We start from the raw sequence: 16,275 nt of genomic DNA, 5'->3' as shown, positions 1-16,275 counted from the left end.
ATATTTCTATTCAGGACAAAGGCTTATCCCCCGTTCCTTTAATCAGAGCTGTTTATGAAATATTGGTTGATCTCGTCATCATCATCAGCCGCGCTATACCGACTGCAGAGCGAACGCCTCTCCCATATTATTGTGCTAGTTGTTTTTTACGCAAGCTTGCCATAAGGCATATTGTACAAACTCATGTAAATTATTTTCGGTAAGGAACCGGAGCAGGCTCCCACTATTGTCGTTGTCGCTGAGTCATTTAGAGAAGTCTTCTTTTCTTGCTGTGGTTAGTCCCACTTCGCGCAGAATCTGTGTCCCTGCACAAGTCCACAGCCGGGGGCGAACATCCACTTCTGCAGCTGGTGTGGAACACTTCGGTCATGTGGTTGGTGCGATGTCTGCTTGAGATTCCCATCGGCATGTTACCGACGGGGTAAGGGTCGCCCCAGCTCTTATCCTTCTAAGGGAAACCTCCTCCAATCTCGTTAAGTTACGAGGGAGGGGGAGTGTACACCGGGGAATGAGGGCACGTGTACTTCTACTTAAAGAGGATGCTAAGATGCTCTGCGAGCTTCTCAACCTGACTTCCTGCCACCCCTTGCCACAATTTTCTTTTCTCGGCATCCACTTTAGCCTTTTCGAACCTTGGTTATCGTCTCTTCACACTGCATGCCACGCAGATTTCTTCTTGGTTAGCCCTAGATTCTCATTAACTCCAGTTATTTCTTTGACTCATTCTGTACGCTTCCTATATCTTACTGTTACACCTACTAATTTATATTTCATGGATCTCTGCGCTGTACTTAAGTACGACGCTCTTCGCTAGCCTGCGCGCTTTAGCCCTGTAGGTGAGTGCCTCTTATATGCAACTGATATACTTTCCTCTTGAGCTATATTGGTAAACGGCTAGCCATATTCTGTGAGTTCGTGCAAAATTCTATCTATCCTAATCTTCTTTTCCTGGTTATTTCTCTTTCATAGTCCGAATATGCGGTAACTACCGGTCCTATGTAGATATAGTCGCCTACCACTTCGTGTTGAACATAACACTAGTCTTATTCATATTGCTTTATGGCCTACCTTTCAGCTTTTACTAGCTAGGCCATTAATTAGTTTTTCACTGCATTTTCAGAAGTTATTTAGCAAGGAAATGTCATCAACGAATCGCCGATTACTGAGATATTCTCCATTATATCTCGTGAGCTTCCTTATCTCTTCCGCCCACCTCAGCCTCTGACACTAATTACTATGCTTGCCTTCTTTAAAAATCCACCAGATTACCCTAAACAGCCATTGGTTACATGGCGTTTTTAGTTTTGAAGGGCAGCCATTCCGTAGGTTTGAGCACCCGTGCAGCGTATCTTGCTTTCGCATTATGTGCCCTTCCTATGGTCATTATATCTTGATATGAACTACGATTTCATTAACTCGCGAATATTCCCATGATCACTTTACTCCCTTCCTGTCTCTTGACAGCTATCTTCTTTTGCATGCCTCCTGGTGCAGACCCTAATTTCAGATCAGCGCTTTTTTAGCGTCGACGTTTCTGCCCCGTAGTTCCACGAGTCCCCATAGGCTCACAAGTCGAGTCCCTCCGTCGAAAATACCTCCTAACCTGTCAATCAAACGACAGCGCGGTTTATTACGAAACATTATCCGCCACCAGGAATCGAACTCCTACCCCTCCGATTACCTGCCCAGCGCGTTAAGAGATAACGAGAATGCAGTACAACTCAGATATCGAGGTGTGATCTGCACGGGAGCACTTCACTGAACGTGCCATACGGTTCAGAGAAGCGCATCGTATACTTCCTGACTAGCCAACATTGATTGGAGTGATTGATGAACTAGTGGTGTCGAAAAACAATTTAGACCTTTGAAAGGTTATGTATACTTGCGCAAAAAACGGGACACAAAAAGGCACATAAACGACATGTACGGAGCGCTCCGTACATGTCGTTTATGTGCCTTTTTGTGTCCCGTTTTTTGCGCAAGTATACATAACCTTTCAAAGATGAACCAACTCGCCCAAACAAGAGTATTACTTGAACAAATTTAGACCTGTCACTTGAGTAAATGTGTTGCTGACGTGTTTTGCCATTACGTTTTGTACCTGTCCCATGTTCATGTAGGGCGTGTTGGTCGATGGCAGGTAAGTATTCTTCCCTAGTTCCTGCAGTACTATTTCCAGGACCAATGTATGTACATGATAAAGATTTTGCATGTAGTGGTCATGTTATCTTCTAAGCCAAGGCTAGATCCACAGCGCAATTTATTCCGTGGCTCTACGGACGTTACGACGTGCAGAGATGGTGTGGAGACAAAATGAGATAACATGCTTTCTTGTGAATTTGAACATATTCTAGTAACCTGCTTAAAACAGTGCCTACCAAAATATATCTTCACCGCGCTGGTCTTCGCGCCTGGGATAGGCATATATTTCATTCGTGTTTGGTAAGAAAAGGCGTTTAATACGGATTGCCCTATGATCCAAAAATTAGAATCGCGTAATACATTTTTGCAGAAATTAACAAGCCTGGCCAAAAGCAGCATAATAGGACGTAACGTACTTAATCGGAATAAGCGTTTTAGTAACTGCCAGGCTGCTAAAAATTGCATTCCTATAATTCTCTGCACACAGAAGCTGCGCTGTGGACGTAGCATGCTGAAGACAAACTACGGCTGACGTATCGTGTTTGCCGGCCACGAACGACCACCGCAGCCCTAATGCAGGAACCCAAAATCTAAATACGCCATCAACGGCATTTGATTGGAGTAAATAGTGCTCTACCCTTCATTATAGTTTTCTTATCTTGGAAGCTTGAGTGCTCTAACCGTTTTAACATATTTTTACAAAAAGAAAAACTAAAGTTTGACCCCACATCATATTCTGTCGGCAATATTGCCTTTAGTAATAATGCGTTATATACACACCGGTTTTTTTGAAAGGCAGTTCACTATCTTTCCAAACTGCCATCGAAAAAATCATTTTTTGTTTTATTTTTTGGAATTCTGTATCTGAGATTATCCGCCTTTTTGTCATGGAATTGATCTAAATTGCTTGACAACTCTCCAGGTGAATGGCCTCGGCGAACGTTTTTCGTAAGTAATATATAGGTCGTATCATGTTTGGTTGCCGTGCTATATTACCCGGCTCACAGCAGGTATGGGTAATAATATGATGGCGGTGTTCAGAAATTAGGATTTACTTTATTTCGAAATTGCCTGCCCTCCATAGGGAAGGTAACAAAAATTTACGTTGTGGTAACAAAAGTAGATATGGCATTTCTGCGCAAGCAGATGGGCTAGCCCTCGATACTTATTTAGCTGGCTTCGCATTCATTTGAATGAATGCTGTTGCTCTCAGCTGATGCTTGACATTCGTGAAAAGGTTTTTCTAGTTTGTGAAGGTGGAAGAAGGTCGACGAGTGCCACTTATCGACGAGGTCGATAAGTGGCACTCAAAGGCATGGGCTGGGATGGGGAGGTAGGCGGAGAGTGGTGGTTTGGCAGGCCCCATGTTGAGCGCGGGGTAGCAATACTATTGGTGGATGGTGCATCGAAAGGCGGCTGAGTTCCCATGGCGTGTTTGAGCACTATTTCTCCGTATTTTTATCGTTGCGGTACAGCATGCATTTCTATTAGACGGAGGCCTTATGTCCTGTTGAGGTTGGTGGTTTAGGGATGGCGACGCTTCGGCGCGTCGCGAACACTGGTGAATGTAGGCTTCGACGCGTCACCAACACCAGTGACGAGCACATTTTCACAGAAAACTTTTCTCCACCGAGATAAGCAGGACGTTCACTTAACTATATTAGATTCAAACCAGTACGCACCATTATCAGCGACTCTTGCAGCAATGATACTTAACGAGCACACGAAAAGCAATTTACGAAAAGTAGAAAATGCGTACGAGTAAAAGGTATCTCATTAATCGTCAGAACAACGCAATATTATTGACTGTGCCATTTTAGCACAGACGACAAGGACGATCGAAAATGACCTTGTTACTCTGCCCCTTAACGCAGCTCAGGCTGACGCGCAATGTAAAAAAGAAGTAAACAAGTCACAATAGCACCTTACCACGCCCCGTCTCGCTCACGTAGCTTGGGCGAATCCAATGAGCGGGCGCTCGCAGCGAAGCCATTTGACATCACTTGGGAGGTTTGCGTGCGGGGATGTGTCTCCCGGTCGCAAGCGATCGCTTGGAGCATAATTTAAAAAAAATATATTGTAAACTGTACGCACCACGCAAAGTATTCACGTGTGACTCGAATACTCATGAGTACTGCTTTTCTGGAGTTCTTGCATTACAATATGTCTCCACTTAGCAATTCAAGGACCCTCTAAAAACATTGTGTTAGGTTTGTTTTGTCTTCATTTGGCTGAATTGTGTGCACACTATGCAGTTTTTGTTTCTAGGTATTTAGCAAGTTTTTATTCTTTTTGTTTGAATCTGTTGCGTACTATGCCGACCTATATCCTCTGTGAATGTATTATTACTGTGATTGCAGAAGTGATTGCGTCTTGTATTGGAGTTTTCGTCGCGGACCTGTTTTGCCCTTGCTGTGGAATACCACTTTCGGAGCTTGTGCTTTTATCAAGATGTCCCTGGGACACATTTTTCCTCCCGCATCCAGTTCTATATGCACACGGCATGTGATAGTAAGAAAACATTTTTCAACTTATTTCAGCTCAATCAAAGCAGAAGTTTCACTAAGTCCCGCTTTGGGCGTTATCGCAGCGAAGTTCCGCAACTTAATTCTATAGTGAGGCTTTCGCAATTTCCGAACTGTGAGCTTTTGGATGCGAAGACAAAGTCACTAGCTACATATGCGAAAGAGACTTGCCCAGAATTAGTGCTGATTGCGGCGGGTAGTTATCTGTTATGAATACAAAGAATAGTCAAGCGGTCACCTTCACCGAGGTTGCGAAATAACGTAGTTCTTAGATGAAAAAAAGGTTACTACAATGAATGCTTAGCATTAGGTAAATTAGAATTGATGAACTTGCATACAATACATGTACCGCGGTACAATACATGTACCATCCGCATTCATGAGTAAACTGAGATGAAAATAATAACTTTATTTTTAAGCACCTCTCAGCCTAGGTTGTATCGATACTCAGATCGAGATGGTTATAATAGATATCCTGTACTGATGAAGCGAGTTCGAACCAAGTAGTGGAGTAAGCTTTTAGCGTAGAAGTTCAGTGTTGTTATGGCAGCCAGAAACGTCCTAATTTAGACTTAAGTAGCTGCGGAAGGAAATTGAAATGTACGTGTATGAAAAAAAACAACGAAAACATGGGTGAGAATGAAACTCAGTGTCTGTAGAAAGAATATAAACTTTGGTAATATAAATGCAATAGAAAATTGCAATTTATGTAGGAGAGTGTATACGCAATCGAAACTTTTGAGAAGACGACGAAGGTTTCCCTGCATGCTATTACTGTCGGTAAATCACATCTATGGATGACTTGGCCGAACTTTAATTTCCAAGAGGTATCGTTCCTGCGCTTGGTTAGGTTAGGCGGCTAAGTTTTGCGGGCACGCTTGTCCACGTCCATTCTCAGCTTTGTGCGAGATTTGTTGCGCATCTTTTCGCCTGAGACACTGCGGTCGACATTGCTTGCAGATCTGTTAGCTTTAAGAGCATTTGAAATTTCTTCGTCAGTTAATATTTTCAATTCAGGATCAGCTAGTAATTCGTCTACTGTGGGCTGACTATTAATCTTATGCTGACTACTGCCGGCTCCGGCAGGCGGTGCACTGGTGTCTAAGGAGGAGTGAGAGGCGGTGGAAGACCTGTTTAGTTCCTTCGTAGAAGCACCCTGTCCCGGCTGATCAAGCGCCTGCGGGTAACTTGACGATGTGTGAGAGTATCCACTCCGTTCCGACATAAAGTTACTTAGTGGCGCTTGCGATTGCGGAAACGGTTCTGCGGAAAGAAAGGAGTTCGCCCTTTCAAAGGAAGGTCTGGGCGCGCCTGTGGCGCGTCCTGGTAGCGGCATCGAAGACGCGCCAGAACTAGACTGAACTTGCGCTGGCGGGTACTTCGACGATCCAGGATAACGTCCTCCATGTTCTTGTCCAAAGGAATCTGGTGGAGACGGCGGTGTTAAATCTGAGCAAGGAACAGAAAAGCCTACTCCACTAGATGGCGGGGGATAGCCTTGGGTGAGTCCTGGTAGCGGCATCCCAGACGCACCATACCCTGCTTCATTCTGATCTGATAGGCAATTGGGCGATCTTGGATGGCATCCATCGCGTTCGGATCCAAAGCCTCCTGGCGGCGACACTGACGCGAAATCTTCGGTGGAAGAAACAGGACCACCAAACACGGGAGAGCCGCGCGCATTGAGCCCTGGTAGCGGCATCCCAGTGGCGCTATGGCTTAGGTGTTCTAGAGATGGGTGATTCGAAGGAGCGGGATAGTACCCACTTTGATCTGGTCCATATTCACATGGTGGTGCAAAAGCTTCCCCAGAACTAGCACCGTGAGCCATTCCAGGAGAAGGTAAGCCATGGCTGGTGACATACGCCGGTAATTGCATTTCAGTAGCATGATGCGTTTCTTGATAATTTACGGCTGGGTAATTGGGTGATGTCGAACAGTATGAATTGCATTCTGGTCGAATGGTGCCGGGTCGAAGTACCGAATCTTCAGTGGTAAAAAAGGAAAACAAGATTTTAAGGTAAGGCTTGCTTCAGCAGGCTTACAATTCGTACGCCGAACAGGCAAATCGAGTATAAAATAAAATACTGAGAAAACGCGCTAAAACAGAACTTTGGTCATGCTTCACAATTAGATTGATCATTTCTGTGGGTTATATTTATTGACAGGAAAACATTTAGCAGAGAATGAACAACTTGGCTTTTCAATTACATTTTCTGATAAATACGGGAGCTATTTCGAAAGAGTGAGTATATATAACATCCTTCTTTCACAATGTATTTACCAGTAAGTCATAATAGTGCTTTACTGCGACGAGCGTAAGGCATCTTACTTGCGTCATTCGCTGTGAGAAAGCCTGGTGATGTATTTGTTCCCGGCATACACTTTTGATAACCACCGCCAAAGTATAAGTCTTGATTTGTACTAGCTGGAACAAGAAGAATAATGTTTCTCAACATCCTACCGAGATAGGCCTAAAGTATATTAGAAAGTGTTTCGCTTCCCTGTTTAGTAGCGGGTGAGAGACTCCGGTATTGTCTCCTTCGTTTTCTACTGGCAGGTGCTGACCGCAATCAGCTTGGCCAATGTTACGGCAAAATCTTGCTTCGACTGGTGACGGAAAAAAGAACCCAAAGTATAAGAAATACAGTCACGAGTATGCTAGTCTGGGCTAGTTAGTTCATAGCTTTTAAAAAATAACTCATTGCAAAGACACCGGATATGCTGCGTTAAATTTTTAATAGGTATGAACCAACGAGCCCATATTAAGGTTCTAATAGAACGTACTTCTTCTATTTTGGACTCTTTTTTTACGTCATCAGTAGAAGCAAGATTCTCCTTCGTTTGACAGAGCTAAGGGCAATACGTGTATGCAAGGCTTTTATTATTTTGTTTGACTATTGTCAGTGAAGTAGGTGGTTCCTTCTGAATCGTAGCAGCCCATTGGGCGGAGCCTTTGTCATAGACTGCTTTACCTCAGCGACTTCTTCAGAGATATGATATTTGTGCCTACATATTTCTTCCCAGACATGCCACATGCTGATATGCGTTTCCCGCAACTCACTGTGAAAAGCCTACGCGGTAAAAACGTTCCCCTGAGGCATAAACACCTGTCGTATGATTGATACAGCATCGTGTTTGAGGTGCCGAGCTAATATGGCATTTATTGGCACGATAAGAACTTGTAGCTATGTGTGTAGCGGCTGGACCTGCATATCATCCTCAACAAACGGAGAAGACAAATTTAAAGATTACACAGGTGACGCTCAAGGAAACAGCAAAAAACTTGCAGATGCTGACAGGTGTAGAATTTCTATTGGGGGCTGATTTGTCACTAAAACACAATAGTTCTGATTGCAGAAATGGAGTTGAACAGACACCTTAACTGCAACATGTAATGAAATAATCCCGCCGAGGCGGCTGCTTTTCGATGGAGACGAAAAGCAATGGGCCAATGTGTTATGTAAAATCAGTGCACATTAAGGAACCCAGGGGATAGAAATTTTCAGGGCCCTCTATTATCGCGACACTCATAGCCTCCATCGCTTGGGGACGTTAAACCCCTTGAACCAAACCAAACCAAACTTAACAAAATACTGCATTATGCCGCCCACATTCTATTACCTTCTATTAAATATAAAAAGCACAAATGAAGCAGAAACTAGTTCTAGTGCTCACAAGTAAACAGTACATGCGAAATATTAATTATATAATTATAAATTTCGAGACCATATGACAAAGGGTTATTAGTGACCTTAAATTCCTTCCTCCGTTATGCAACTGAACTGCAAGCGGTCAAAGTTTGCCAGACGCATTATAACTGATGTAGTTGTCCGGTGCTGATAATCATCTTGGTGTTGCTTTTTTTGGCGAAAGTAACATGCGTTTTTCAGCTAAGCGTCCACGTGCGTCGGAATGAGTGCACTTGCTGCAGGATGATAGATACATCACAAAACGGTAAAAACTACCGGAAATGGCTAAAATAAAGATGAAATGCCGTATTGGCTGTCACACGCGATCATTATTCACAATGTAGGCAAAACGAAGGATCCTTGGCTTAAATACGGTGCATGACAGATGTCAGACATTTCACGTCTCTGCTCGAGGCAGGTTGCCATTACTAGATTCCCCGTACTTGCAGCCTTCTGAATATTCTACAAACCCATAAAGAGCCGCAGTGCCTTTCCAACCACTCGTCGATAAAGCACCTGTCCGCGTTGAATATCTGAAAAGCGCGTTGAAAGCCACGCGCCGATTTATCAGGTCAATCTTGTGCTCTCGGAATCTTCGTTCAAAATAATCGAAACGTGATTCAACCTTTCCTGTTCTCGCTAGTTCCGTTTGTTTTTCGTCCTATTTCATTCCGACAGACTGACTCCAAAGAACTCACGACATAATTCATCGCAAAATCTCTAAACAGAGCCCTTCAAAAGTACTCAGTCTATCCTTGGCGGTTACTGTACAAGCTACAAATCAAGCGATCTTATTCGGCGTCGGCGTTGGTGCCGCCAGTTATACAGCCCAAACTGCCAAGAGAGGTTGTAATATATACAGCGTAGTCAGTGTGGTCCCGTGTTATGAGCTTTCTAGAAAACGTATAACAGTTCGAGCAATCAGCATTTCATGTTATCCACGTAACGGGAAATCACTTCCTGCTCACACCTGCAAAGCGTTTGCCAATGTAATCCGACATTTCAGTGAGCTTTTGGTACCTGTGGCAATTTATATAATATGTGTAATATCTGTACTGCCTCGTGTATTTAATAGGCCTTGCCCTTGTGCATGCAGGCGGTGAAGCTGTGCGAGTACGTAAATAGAAAGTAGCAAGCTGCTCATATGGCATCGGTTGTGGGGAACGGTCTCCCATCGTCCCCTTTACGGTCAGCTTTCCCACGAGGTAATTACTCGATCTATCGCGGAATGGCGCCAGCGTCGCAGCAGCACAAGCGCCACCCCTGTTGTCACCGCGCACGCGGGCAAAGCCAAGTCTCTTGGGCATCAGGATCTCGACGCGAGCGGACGCATCCTCGCGGCACTCCGCAGTCGTCGGTGAGGCGAAACCTTTAGTTACTTTTCCCGGCTTGTCCCCGTGTCCGACCTCGGAGTTTATCTCCTGCCCTAGCACGGGCGAACATTCGCCCGTATCCCTGTTGGTGAGTCGCACGACCTAGATTCATTAGCGTGTTTTATTGCTAGCTGGCGTTGTTGTTATTGCAGCAATAAATGCCTGTTTGTTCTCAGCCCATGTTGTTCCTTTGTTCCCAAGAGCACTGGACCGCAGTGGACGGCGTGCGCTCAAAAGCGCACTCGATCACTGGGTGGGGTCGGTGGTTTGGATTGTCAACCGCGACAAAGCGGGAAAAATGCATTTATCCACCTATTACAACCCCACACGGCAGACCGTGCTTGTGTGCACCTCGCTTGTTGCTAACGTGGTTCTACATCTGGATAAGCGCCACTTAAGTACGCCTGGCTTATACAATAGGGCTAAGCATAATTCCATGGCCCAGGTGATGTGGGGACGCGCTAGGTGCCCGAAATACCACATCAGGTGCTGCGCGAGCAGCAAAATGACGATTTTGGGTCTTCCTGCCAAAATCAATAAATACTTTTGATCTCTGGAGATTCGCAGCCATCGACGCGCAGGGCCCTGGGGATCGGGATGGCTGGGAAATCGCGTTCTCTAGCTCGCACCCGTAATCTCAGGGGTGCCTGGTCGAATGGGCTGGAGCGGTGCCCGTTAGGCGTGGCCTGCCGGCCATCACCCGTAGTGTGGAGCCGGCTCAGCCTGCGTAAATATCTTCGCCTCATTATTAAGCTTTTACTGTCACCGCCCACTATGTAAATTTGAAATCTTTCAAATGGAAAATACGATCTCTATAAAGCCAAGAAAACAATATTTCATCTTATTTTGACGAGGACGTACACACGAGATCGGAGTTTATAACGTGCTTTAGGCGTTCCTTTTGAGCATACCTGTTGGAGGGTACGGAGAAGAGGCACTTGGCGGAGATATTATTGTGTTCGCTCCAGGAGCCGGCGAAGCCTGGGAAGCCGGAGGAATCTGTGGCCCGAGGCACTGAATATTTGTTAGAGGGTAACCTGGTTCTGACCCGGAAAACCCTAGATTTATTGACGGTTCTTGAGGAGAACCGAAGCCGGGAGGTGGTGGGTACGCCATCCTATGGTAGCTTGCGCTGGAACAATAAAAATGATTTATTTTTGTACGTGCTAAAAGCAAAGATCAGCTTCTTTCTTGGCATGCTTCATTATAGTAAATATTTTAGGATCAGCCATCTAGCCAATGCCTGCTTCCGTCGTGGCTATTACGACACGAAGCAAACTGTGTTCAGTTGAGTGTCAAACTGCGCTAGCCGCAGTTTGGATAAGTAGACTCCTCACAGAACGCAGTGAGGTTCACTCTAAACACACAATTCATTTTGCTTTGGGCTGTCAACGATCCATTCTTCCAGCCCTCTCTGTACCGCTGATTACTGTCATGAGAGTGCTTGTACCAGCCCTGCGCTTGTTTTTGTGTGTTGAATAAAACAGTTGTCAACAGGTGGCTTCTCATTTTAACTCAAGCTTATACATACGATAATGCTGGCATGATACGACATCGATAAGTCCATAATACCAGATAGCTGAGCCCCCATTTCTGCTCTCTTTTGAAGTTGTAGACTGCTTACATCGCAGCAATCGGACTGATTTGCACATTAATGCTTATCGCTCTGCTTATAAACGAGATGCCATGAAATGTGCACGACGTTTCTAATTATGTTCTTCGAAGTGTCGAAATTCTCCGTTTTGTAGATTCTTCCTACGCGATGGTAACAATGGCCACAGCAATGCCCGTTCCACGCCTGGTATTCCTTACATGTTCTTAAAAACATCTTTCTGTATAACATTTAGGTCTATTTTAACTAGGTAGAATAAAATAATTATGCGAAGCTAAGAAAGCCTAATACATGACATTTATTTCGAGCTGAGGGTTGAAAATCACGCACTGCAGTGCGTGAGTTTCATATGATGGTGGCTACAACTGCCTATATGCTTTTGCCCAGGTGTGAGCTCTATGATCATTTTTTTTTGTGGCAGTCCTTTGTTAGCTTTACGGGTCGTGAGACATAACAGCGATTAGCACAGGAAGAGACTGCGAGGTAATGAGCAGCCATCCGCAACAAGGGCGCAGGAGTTTCCGCTTCTTCTATGTCATAAGTACAAACAAAAGAAAAGCTTGCTTGCCTGGCATTGCCACATAGGTAGCGCTATATACAATGGGCTAAAATGTATCCAGCTTAGCAGTACCGCACTCGTTCATCTGCACTGCTGTAATCAGAGAGACACAAAACAGAAAATTGCTATAGCGCCGAGTCTACTGAACAGTGCATATTTGTCCCTGAATGGGACACTTTGCCTCATAATTAGGGAGGTGCATCTGAGCAGTTACTCTGAAAAAGTAGGAAAACTATATGCGTTACCTAACAGTTATATGATCAAGAATAAAATAGGTAAATGCGCTGAAAAATACCCCGTTCATTTACCGTTCGAAACAAATTTGAATTTCTTGGTCGTTCTCTATATGTTTAGAATTTGCAATAGAGCAGAATACTTATGCTTATGGCTTATCGCACCAGAAAGCCAAGCGCCATTGGTAGCCAGTTCCCCAGTTTCACACCTCGTTATCACACCAGTGTGATATAGTTTGCTAAGTCTTTGGGAATCTCGTTAGAAAGCACATGACATGTGTACGTGACTGTAAAAATACACATTATGCATTATTTTCAAACTTGAGCGGACAATAGCAAAAACAGCGCGACTTACGCATTACCGAGATTCAGATATGGTTAGAAATGAGTACACAAAAATATTTATCTTGGGGAAGTAGAACCAACCATTTTTCGGAGCAATATTAATAACCGTACCTGGTTGGCATTGACCGCAACACGAAAGAGCCATGTTTGGTGGCCATCTCCAGAGCGCGTGCTTCTGAGATGGATTAGATTTATGATGATTTCCTACAAACCTAGTAGGATGCATTGAACCTATTGTGCTTTGAACTCAGTACGATCTCACCACGACATTATGCGCCGCTGTTGGAGGCTTACAGAAGCTAAACAAGTAGTGAGAATGGAATATTATTGACGCATACGATTTCCAACCCTTTTCGGTAGATCATGCTAGCTATTTTCAGCACGATGAGTGTCTTCTAGCGTATGGTTTCTACAGTGAATTCGACAATGACGCGTTTCTCTGAGTGCACCTGTCGGCATCCGAGAGAAAATTTCACGTAGGTGTTATGCTGGCTTAATAGGCTGACACTTGTCTCTTTCTTACATACAACTAAACTGAGCGAGAATCTGCGTTACATCTTTTGCACTTCAAAATTCATCAGCCAGAGATTTAGCCAGTACCGGCCAGTTCCCGCTACGCGTAGGCCTAGGGAGTCAGGAGGGCTCACGTGTGTGAGTTTGATCGCAGTGGAGAGGGAATTTCACGTTTTAACGAATACGAAAAAATCTACGGGAAGCGCCGATGCGAAGAGGTGTGACTTAGTTTGCTTAGACCTTATAGCACAGGGTGGGAGCAGCCTAAGCAGCATCGATTGTGTTCAATAGATTGTCGTCAACACCTACAGACGACGCAGTGGCCAAGGACATCATAAAGAGGCTGAAGCGAATGCGGGAAGTTGGAATAGAAATTAAAATTATATGGACACTGGGACATACTGGCACGGACGGGGCAAACGCAACCGCTCAAGCGGGTGGGCCTGCTGAACGGTAATTCCCCACACCCCAACTTTATGCCTAATCTGATAGGCTTAAATCCTTACCAAACAATGCTCACTAAAGGCTCCCTTAGTAGATCGATGATGCACTATGTACGTACCAAAATAAAGCACGACAGCATGCTTAGATTATATGAAGTAACACCAACGCCAGTGTTTGATAACACGAAAGGACTCACTAGACAACAAGACATATTTCTCAACAAAGTAATAACAAACGCAGCTTACACACCACACATGCTTGACAAGTGGTTTCTCGGAAGACACTAAACACTAAAACACAACATATGCACCCACTGTCACGAACAGTGTACAGCAGACCTAAAACCCCTTATATTGCAATGTCCATTGTTTTTCAAGAGGAAGAAACAAAATTACGCATATTCCAAACGACGACATGCCGACATTAGCAGATAAGATTCTATAAAGTACCGAAATAGAACATTCCATTGCTACATACGGCAGAGAGAGCGGCCTGCTTCGAGTAATGTGAGAGAGGTCGACTTAAAGCGCGGCCGCATGGCAAGAAACAAGGAACAACTTGAACCGTGAAGACGAAGCTACACTCACATTCCTCCTAACTCCCTGACTACCCAAACAACGGCCGAGAGCCATCCCTTCCCTTAAATAAAGACTTCATTCATTCATTCATTTGGCCAGAAAGGTTCACTAATCGTATGACGCGATGAAGTAATAGGCACATCAGAAATCGAGAGAAAAAGAGCTGGAAGTTACGCTCCTATACTTTGCCAGCAAAGTGATGCGTTTTCCGGTTGGGAAGAGCAAATACATCAGGAAAAGCGCAAATGAAAACATAATATTTCATATAATACGCATCTTGCCTTTGATGCAAAAAAGACTAGCTCTAGGTCTCCTTAGGCGAAAAATGTGTAGGCCAAAATTTGCCTTTATTATACTTTGCTGCGCGTCATCTCCGCCAACCGGTAAAAGCCAGCATGGTCCCGAAGAAAGAGCAGGTACAGCGCAACGTCATATCATCAGAATGCAACCATGTGTGGAATAGCAGTTTGGCCTGGCGGAAGCCGCCGTGTTCCCAGAAAAATCGCGTCTTATGCAACGCGTTGAACAATTTTCGGCGTGGCCTTTCCAAGTGCATGTTCGAAGAGTGTCAATTACAATTAGTCGCAGCGAAGGCTCCAATATCGCTTTGCAACACCCTAAGTAGTGCAAAATATGGTGCATCAGTACATCCAATGCAGGCACGTAGGGATGGGGCAACAATCATAAAATCTGCATCGGTCTCCGATGGGGCAAAAGTTGGCAAACCTCATTTGGGATCATCATTGTTGCTGCTACATGGGTCCTACAGTGGGACCCATAGCAGTGTTGCTCGGGCTAACACAGAGCACATTCCTGCGTCCAGACTACAATTGTCCCTTGTCGGATATTTGAGAGCGAATCCAACCTAAATGAGTGCTCAGCCCTCATAGATCCGAAATGAGGCCTCCAAGATTAAATCTCTTCGGGGCCTACATCGGCCGCAGTGATTTAGAAAAGCAGGCATTCTCTCATGCTGCCCCACTCGACCACTTGTAGGTTACTTGAGAGCATGTGGAATATGTATGAGAGTAGAACGGCTTATTGGGCGAGTAGGTGAACCATGATGGGCAGTAATACAAGTGCGTTGTCCACTTCTCATCTTTGTCACGTTTTTGTTGCGCACTTATATTACTGTCGGTCATGAATGAGAGCTCACTTTGGGCAAGCCGTCGTGAAGCTGAAAGGAGGCAGCCTTAGCTAAACCGCTTTGTGTCCCACATCGGCTGTAATAGGGCTGGAAGGAGGGCATGCCCGCATGATATCAAAATCGCTACTTTGTGGGGACTTTGAAGGCACGTGCCACAGCAAGTGGGCTCTAGGTTCAAAAACAACACCAAACCCAATTGGGGCTGTCCACACAAAACGCGGTAGGTCCCATACCGGCAGTAATGGACTGAAAGGCGAGCGTGCCCGCATCATACCGAACTCGGTCCCTTTTGGCGAATTTGAAAGAAGCACGTGCAACCGTATATGGGCTCTAGGTCAAAAATAATACCCAGCCCAATTAAGGCTGCCCACAAAAAACCGCTGTAGATCCTAGATTTGCCTTGGCAGGAATAGAAATTCGAGGTTTCGCATATTCATCAGATTTGTTAAGAATGATTGCTGACGCAATGTAGATACTGGCTCTTGTAGCGAGAAATAGCGCTATAGCCCAGACTGGGCTGCCGAATCCGTGCCGCTGTGGGTCCTATATTGGCCGTAGCGGAGCTGAACACACGGGAGTGTCCGCATAATATTACGCACGCATTCTTTCCATCCGTTATTTGTATTTGATGTTGCCCTAAATTACTAATATAGATATTTGCATAAACGTTAACATTTCTGGTCCGTTAGAAATATTACATGACTTTAGCTCTCATCCTCATGCAAATTGCACCACAAAGGCTGAAGCATACTCGTTGCTAACTGTTTCTCCCTATATGGTTGCCGTGGAGAACCTGCAACTCTCAGCTACGGGTGTTCCTAGCTCTACGGGGCTGGGACTGGTAGGTGACCACCCTTTAATTGCTGTGGGGGCTAGCCAGCCACCGAATTTGTATCTGTTTTAGGCAGTCATTGCACCCTCCACCTCTTCCGTGGCGGACGCTGGCTGTTGCGACGCGCGTCTTTATCTTCCTCTTGTTCTTTCTCCTCTATTTTCCTTTCTGTACGCACAAGGCAGCGGCGGTGGCTCAGCTAGAGAGCCAGTAGTAGGCCCATGCATTTTCTTTTTCTTCTTCCTACAGTCGCAACAGCACTAGAGCCACTAGCAGGCCC

This window comes from Amblyomma maculatum, chromosome 3, assembly GCF_055883805.1.
Source record: "Amblyomma maculatum isolate TAMU_Amacu chromosome 3, ASM5588380v1, whole genome shotgun sequence".
Lineage (NCBI taxonomy): Eukaryota > Metazoa > Arthropoda > Arachnida > Ixodida > Ixodidae > Amblyomma > Amblyomma maculatum.
This window is presented reverse-complemented; position numbering follows the sequence as displayed.